The sequence below is a fragment of the Psammomys obesus genome, unplaced genomic scaffold (genome assembly GCF_907164565.1).
Source record: "Psammomys obesus unplaced genomic scaffold, mPsaObe1.curated_primary_1811, whole genome shotgun sequence".
Lineage (NCBI taxonomy): Eukaryota > Metazoa > Chordata > Mammalia > Rodentia > Muridae > Psammomys > Psammomys obesus.
The window spans coordinates 6,353,581-6,361,662 of NW_026596057.1; positions in this window are offsets into that span (position 1 = coordinate 6,353,581).

The window sequence follows — 8,082 nt, forward strand, 5'->3', positions numbered from 1 at the left end:
GTTTGGGGGTTTTTTGTTTTGTTTTTTGTAAACTACTAGTGAAGTTGTCAGAAACCATGATGAGTCATGCTTAAGACATAAGGTTTCAGATAGAAAAACCTGGAATCATAATTCAGCGGGAGTAAAATTAGAAAGCATATCACTCCTCAAGACAGAAGAGGAGGGGAAGGGAGGGGAAGAAAGAGAAGGGGAGAAAAGGAGAATGGAGGGTAGGGGAGGAAAGGAGAAGAGGAAAGAGGACGAGGAGAAAAAGGCGATGGCCATACACATGCTTATTAACAGCTCCAATATCTTCTGACTTCTCCTTTTCCTTGCTTGTTCATCTTTGGTGTAACCGCCTGAGAACAAATGATCACCCCGTTTGCGTGTGGTGGTCATTGGTCATAGGTTTGTGGAAATAGCAGGGTCTCTTGACAGCAGCACAAAAGAGTCCCTGCTCTGGACTGAGAATAAGCCAAAGACAAAAGGGGTTTGAACCTAAAGCTTGAAAGGCCTGTGACAGACCTGTTGAAATGATTGATCCTCATAGCCACAGGATGGCTCACCAAAGAGCGGTGGCAGCCACTGCTACTTTAATGAAAGAAAGCAAACAAGCTAACTCGGGGTCAAGATCTTATACTCACAGCACCCCACAATATTGTTGAGGCCCTTCTCTGAACACTGGCTAATGACTGAGTGACCCAGTTCCAGGTCCTACTCTTGGCTTACCCTTGAACCAGATTTGAGAAACCTACCACCATCAGTTCTACTACCCTCTTGTCTGGTGACAAGCCACAGGTGCTCATCTGAAATAAAAGATGAAACCAGGTACATGGGAGTGGCAATAGTTACTTTAATCAAAATGATCTGGGCCCAAGCCGGGCACCTCAAGCCCAGAGAGCAGAAATGATTGATCTGACCCAGGCTCTCAGATGGGGAAAGAAAAGCCCACCACCATATGCATGGACTGTCTTTTGTGTGTTTTTACTACTGGGTATGTTCGTGCTATGTCCATAGAGAAAGGGGCTTCTAATTGCTGGAAAAAGGATTTTAAAAAATCTTGGCCCTCCTGCAGACTATTTGGCTTCCCCTACAAATTGCTGGCCTCCACTGCTGGGCTTCTGACCTGGATGCCCAACAAACAGCCCCAAGGCCAGAGGGTCCTGTTCATATTCTGATGACACACATGACCTGGTACTGCCTGAGAGTCCATGAAAAAGAAAAAAAATGGAGCGAGACAGTGAGCCCAGCAGAGACAATGAAGCCAGTGGAGGTGAGCTAGGCACTCAACCCAAGCCCCACTGTCTCTCATCTGGAGGAGGCCTGTGGGGTACCTGAGCAGCTCTGAGCTTGGAGGTCTTTCTGCTCACTCTTTCAGCTGCATGGCGTACCTGGGACACAGCCAGTGAACCCAGTGGAGGGACCATTATCAGGCTGGCGAACAGCAGAGACAACCAGTTGGTTAGAGGCCAACATAAGAATACAAGCAACAAAACTTGTGGCATTACCAGAAACCAGCAGTACTATCACAGCAAGCTCTGGAGATACTATCACACCTGAAGGACAAGAAAAAGATTTTAAATCTGAGGCTATGAAAATGATAGAAGCATTAAAGGAAGAAAATAAAGCTCTCAAGGTAGCACAGGAAAATACATTCAAACTGATGAAAGAATTGAACAAATCCCTTAAAGAAATACAGGAAACTACAATCAAACAGGAGAAGGAAATGAATAAAACTGTTCAAGACCTAAAAATGGGGGGGGGGGGAGAACTAAAAATGGAACTAGAAACAATAAAGAAAACACAATCTGAGACAATCCTGGAGATGGCAAACCTTGGGAAGTGGACAGGAACTACAGACACAAGCATCACCAACAGAATAGAAGAGAGGAAAGAGAATCTCATGGGTAGACAATAAGATTGAAGAAATTGATATATCAGTCAAAGAATATGTTAAATCTTAAAAGCTCCCAACACAGAACATCTAAGAGATCTGGGACACTATGAAAAGAGTAAACTTAAGAATAATAAGAATAGAAGAAGGAGAAGACTCCTAGCTCCAAGGCCCAGAAAATATTTTTGCCAAAATCAGAAGAAAGCTTCCCCAACCTGAAGAAAGAGAGGCCTATAAATATACAAGAAGCTTTCAGAACACCAAACAGACTGGGCCAGAAAAGAAAATCACCCCACCACATAATAATCAAAGCATTTAATGTGCAGAACAAAGAGGGAATATTAAAAGCTGCAAGGGGAAAAGGCCAAGTCACATATAACCTATCAGAATTACACCTGACTTCTCAAAAACTCTAAAAGCCAGAAGGACCTGGACAGATATCTTACAGATAGTAAGAGACCACAGATGTCAGCCACTACTACTACACCCAGCAAATCTTTTAATCACCATAGAGGGAGAAAACAAGATATTCCACAACAAAAACAAATTTAAACCTAACATATCTACAGAACACCAAACAAAAGAGAATATACCCTCTCAGCACCTTACAGAAACTTCTCCAAAATTGACTCTGTACTTGGTCACAAAGCAAGCATCAGCAGATATAAAAAGATTAAAATAACCCCATGGATCTTATCAAACCACCATGGATTAAAGCTGGAACTTAACAATAGAAAGCCTACAAATTCATGGAAACTGAACAGCTCGGTACTCAATGATCACTGGGTCAGGGAAGAAAGAAAGACTTCCTAGAATTCAATGAAAATGAGGCCACAACATAACTAAACTTATGGGACATAATGAGAGCATGCTAAAAGGAAAGTTCATAGCACTAAGTGCCTTCATAAAGAAATTAGAGAGATCCCATGCTAATAACTTAGCAGCATACCTGAAAGCTCCAGAACAGAAGGAAGCAGACACACTGAAGAGGAATAGATGACAGAAAATAATCAAACTCAGGGCTGAAATCAATAAATTGGAAACAAAGAGAACGATACAAAGAATCAATGAAACCAAGAGCTGGTTCTTTGAGAAAATCAACAAGAGACAAATCCTTAGTCAAACTAACTAAAAAGTGGATGGAGAGTATCCAAATTAACAAAATCAGAAATGAAAAGGGGACATAACAACAGATTCTGTGGAAATAAAAAAAAATCATTAGGCTTTACTTCAAAAGCCTATATTCCAAAAAAAATTGGAAAATCTAAAGGAAATGGATAGGTTTTTCTGGATAGATTTCAGCTGCCAAAGCTAAAGCAAGACCAGGTAAACAGTTTAAACAGTCCTATAACTTCTAAGGAAACAGAAGCAGTCATCAAAACCCCCCCCCCAAAAAAAAATCTAGGTCCAGATTGTTTTAGCACAAAATTATACCAGACATTCAAAGAAGACCTAATACTCATATTCCTCAAACTATTCCACAAAATAGAAATTGAAGGAACACTGCCAAATTCATTCTATGAAGACCCCTTGATACCTAAACTACACAAAAACTCAACACAGATAATTTCAGACCATTTTCACTCATGAACATCGATGCAAAAATAGTCAATACTTATAAACCGAATCCAAGAACACATCAAATACATCATCCACCATGATCAAGTTGGCTTCATCCCAAGCATGTGGGGATGGTTCAACATACAAAAATCCATCATCATAAGCCACCATATAAACAAACTCAAAGAAAAAAATTACATGATCATCTCATTAAGTGAAGAAAAAGCCTTTGAGAAAATCTAACATTCCTTCATGATGAAAGTCTTAGAGAGATCAGGGATACAAGGCCCATATCTAAACATAATAAAGGCTATGTACAGCAAGCTGATTGCCAAGATCAAAGTAAATGGAGAGAAACTCAAAAAGCAATTCCACTTAAATCAGAGACAAGGCTGCCCACTCTCTCCATACCTCTTCAATATAGTACTTGAAGTTCTAGCTTCAGCAATAAGACAACTAAAGGAGATCAAGGGCATACAAATTGGGAAGGAGGAAGTCAAAGTATCACTATTTGCTGAAGATATGATAGTATATGTAAGTGACCCCAAAAATTTCACCAGAGAACTTGTACAGCTGATAAACAGTGTCAGCAAAGTGGCTGGATACAAGATTAATAAAAAAAAAAAATCCATAGCCCTCCTGTACACAAACAACAAATGGACTGAGATAGAAGTTAGGGAAACTACACCCATCACAATAGCTACAAATAATATTAAGTATCTTGGTGTAACTCTTACCAAGCAAGTAAAAGACCTGTGTGACAGGAACTTCAAGTCTCTGAAGAAAGAAATTGAAGTTATCAGAAAATGGAAAGATGACCCATGCTCATGGATTGGTAGGATTAATGTAGTAAAAATGGCCATTTTTCCAAAGGCAATCTACAGATTCAATGCAATAGGCATCAAAATACCAACATAGTTTTTTAGAGACCTTTAGAGACAATTCTAAACTTCACATGGAAAAACCAAAAAAAACCCAAAAATAGCTAAAACAATCATATATAATAAAATAACTTCTGGAGGTATCATCATCCCTGACTTCAAACTATACTACAGAGCAATAGTAATAAAAACTTCATGGTACTGGCATAGACATAATTTTACCTTAAGACCCAGCTATACCTCTCCTGGGTATATACCCAAAAGACTTTCCACCATACAACAAGGGTATTTGCTCAACTATGTTTATAGCAGCTTTATTCATAATAGCCAGAAACTAGAAACACCCTAGATGTCCCTCAGTTGAAGAATGAATAAAGAAACACATTTACACAATGGAATACTACTCAGCTATTAAAAACAAAGAAATCATGAAATTTGCAGGCAAATGGATGGAACTAGGAAAGATGATCTTGATTGAGGAAACCCATACCCAGAAAGATACACCTGGTATGTACTCACTTTGAAGTTGATTTTAGCTATATAGTACAGGATAAGCATACTATGAGGCACATACCCAAAGAAGGTAAGTAATGAGGACCCAGGGTAGGATGCATAAATCTCACTCAGAAGGGGAGATAGAGTAGACAGAGGTAATGGCTGAAGAGAAGGAAAAGGTAGGAGAGAGGGCACAGATAGTTAACAGGGTGGAGATTAGCCCTGAGGAGAGCAAGGCTGAGAGGACAGGCTTGTAGAGAAAAGAGAAACTGAGGGTGGGGACATTTCTGTGACAAGCTGGAGACCTAAGACAGGGTAGGCTCCTGAGACTGTATGAGGGCGACTCAAGCAGTAACTCCTCGTAGCAGAGATCATAGAGACTGAAGAGGACATCCTCTAACTAAACTAGTCTTCTAGTAAAGGGCGGGGAACACCAACCCACCCACAAAAACTTCAACTCAAAATTTACCCTGCCTAAAAGATGTGCAGGGATAAAGATAGAGAGATAGAACAAAGATTGAGGGAATGCCCAACCAAAGACTCACCCTATTGGAGAGTGCCAATCCCTGACACTATGAATGATATTCTGCTAAGCTTGCAGACAGGAGCCTATCAGAGTTGTCCTCTTAGAGGCTCTACCCAGCAATGCTTCCAAACAGATGCTGAGACTCACATCCAAACATTGTTCAGTGCATAGGGAGTCTTGGGGAATAGTGGGAGGAAAGAAAAAAGGACCCAGAAGTGACAGGAACTTCACAAGAAAAATGACAGGGCCAATTATCTAGGGGTTTGTTGAGACTGAAGCATCAACCAAGGCCTATGCATGAACTGGACCTAGGCTCCCTACGAAGATGTAGCAGATTAGCAGCTTAGACTTCAAGTAGGTACTCCAGTAAGGGATGTGAGGACTGCATCTGGACAGACCCATTTGTTAGCTTTCTGCTCACTTTATCCTGGCAGGACTGCTTTGACAGGCCACGGGGGAAGAGGACATGCTCTTTCCTGATGCAACTTGATGAGCTGGGGTATATGGGAAAGGGAGCTCCTCTTTTCTGAGGAAAGGGTGGGGGGAGGGGAGGGTTGGGAGGGGATGAGGGAAGAGACTACTAGGAAGTAAAGTGAATAAAATAAATAAATGAGAAAAAGAAAAAATGGACAGCCCCAACCCCCAGATTGATGGAGGACACCAGAGGAAAAGATCCTTCTCCCAGAAATAGATGGCGGGATTCTGGTAATTGACCTCCACCAAGCTACTCATCTGGGGTACACAAAACTTTCTGAGTTGCTCAGACCAAGGTATGTTCCACCTAGACTGGACAGCCTAACTGGGGATGTCTCAGCCAGATGCCAGGTTTATGTTCAAGTGAATCCAAAACAGCCTTTACTCTGGAAGGTGTCCGGATGAGAGGCCAACACCCCCACAAACTCTGGACAAAACTGACTTCACCAATATCCAGACTGCTGGGGGAGAATAAAAGTACTTACTATTCTGAAAGATACATTTTCTGAGTGGGTAGAGCATTCTTCACCAGGACTGAAACTGCTCAAAGAGTAGCTGAAGAGCTCCTCCAGGAACTGGCCCCTGGTTTGGTGTCCCTGTAGTAACAGGGTCCAATAGTAACCTAGCTCTCATAGCCCAAACCTCTCAATTAATAGATAAACCTTTAGAGATAGATTGAAAACTTCATTGTGCATCTAGACCTCGGAGTTCTGGACAGGTTAAAAAAATAAACAGGACAGTTAGGAAAGTTTAACAAAATTCGTTAGAGTCCAGCAAAGGATGATAGGCTCTTTCCTTTGCTTTGGCCTGCTCCCCATGGGGAGGGATTTACCCCCTATAAGATTATGTTTGAAAGACCTCCCCTATAGCTTCCCAGGCTCAGAGACCAGCAATTGGCAGAACTCTAACCATTACTTTCTCAAGTCACTACAGGCCCACCCTGTCCTCCATAAAGGCTATTTGAGAGACTGAGAGCTCAGTGGGCTCCTGAGTCCAGCACCAGTTTCCCCTTTCTCCAAGTCCAGTGATGCTGTCTGGGTCAGGCAGGTAGCCAAAGGGGCCCCGAAACCAACCTGGAAAGGACCCTCTACATGGTGATTTTCTCCACTCCTATGGTCAAGAAAGTGGAAGTCACAGATGCCGCTACCAAATGGACTATCTATAGACCCATTGAAATTAAGGTCTAATTGGGACCCCCTCCACTGTCCACCCTGCTACCTCCTCCTGACACTTGTGTTTGGTATGAATACAAGGTTATGGTCCAACCCTCACAGGCCTCAGGTCTGGACTTGGGATCCGAGGAAGACAATTCCAGGGAAGGTATTAGATAATATGACTACAAACCAGCAACCCATTTTCCATACTTGCTGATGCCCATTTCAATGTGTGGTTGTACTGGAAAAAGGAAATATATGGGGGTTTAATACAATGCTGTGCATGCCCTGTAGCTGGGCCCCTAATTGCCAGGAACAAAGGAGTTTCCATTGCAAAAGTGGATTTATAAGACTAAGGATTAAAAAAAAAAAAAAAAGTAAGGATTCCTTAAAAATTCATTTAAAAAGATTCTGGCCTTTAGGAAAAAGAAAAAAAAAAAAAAAACTGGGGAAGCAGACTCTATGACACAGGATGGGTCCCTGCGAAAAGAGTTAATCATTCCCAGCCAAAAAAATCAGCTGGGCTTGCTAGTTATGCTCAGACACCATACCCTGTACTATATTGGGATAGGGACTAGCCAGACTGCCATCCCATTAACCGACAAAACTCAGTGTGACTGGGGACAGCCCAGATTCACATTAGATCACTTCTAGGGGCTAAAACTTGTTTAGTATCCAAAACCTTTAACCTAGTCGGTTCCCCCTTATTCTGATGTCTGCTATTCTGCCTTGTGATGTCTTGCTGGGCCTCTGAGACTACTTTGTGAATATGTACTAATGGTTTGCCTTGTCTGATGCTTTCTATACTAAGTAGATTGATCAGGACCTAGAAATATTAAAAATGTCAATTTCTGAATTAAAACAACAGATTCCCTTACAGAAATAGTCCTACAAAACTGAAAAGACTTAGCCCTCTCATAAGATAAAAGAAACTATGTATGGCTTTAGGGAAAATCTGTTGTTTCTAGGCTAATTGTTCAGGAATAATTAGAAAAAAAATCTCACCAAGCTCAGAGAAATAATTGGTACCAGCCCCTGTTCTCTTCACGTCCCCCCACCCTCCCCGGGCTAATTACTCTGCTATCGGCACTGGCTGGACCTTTCATTCTCATAATGATT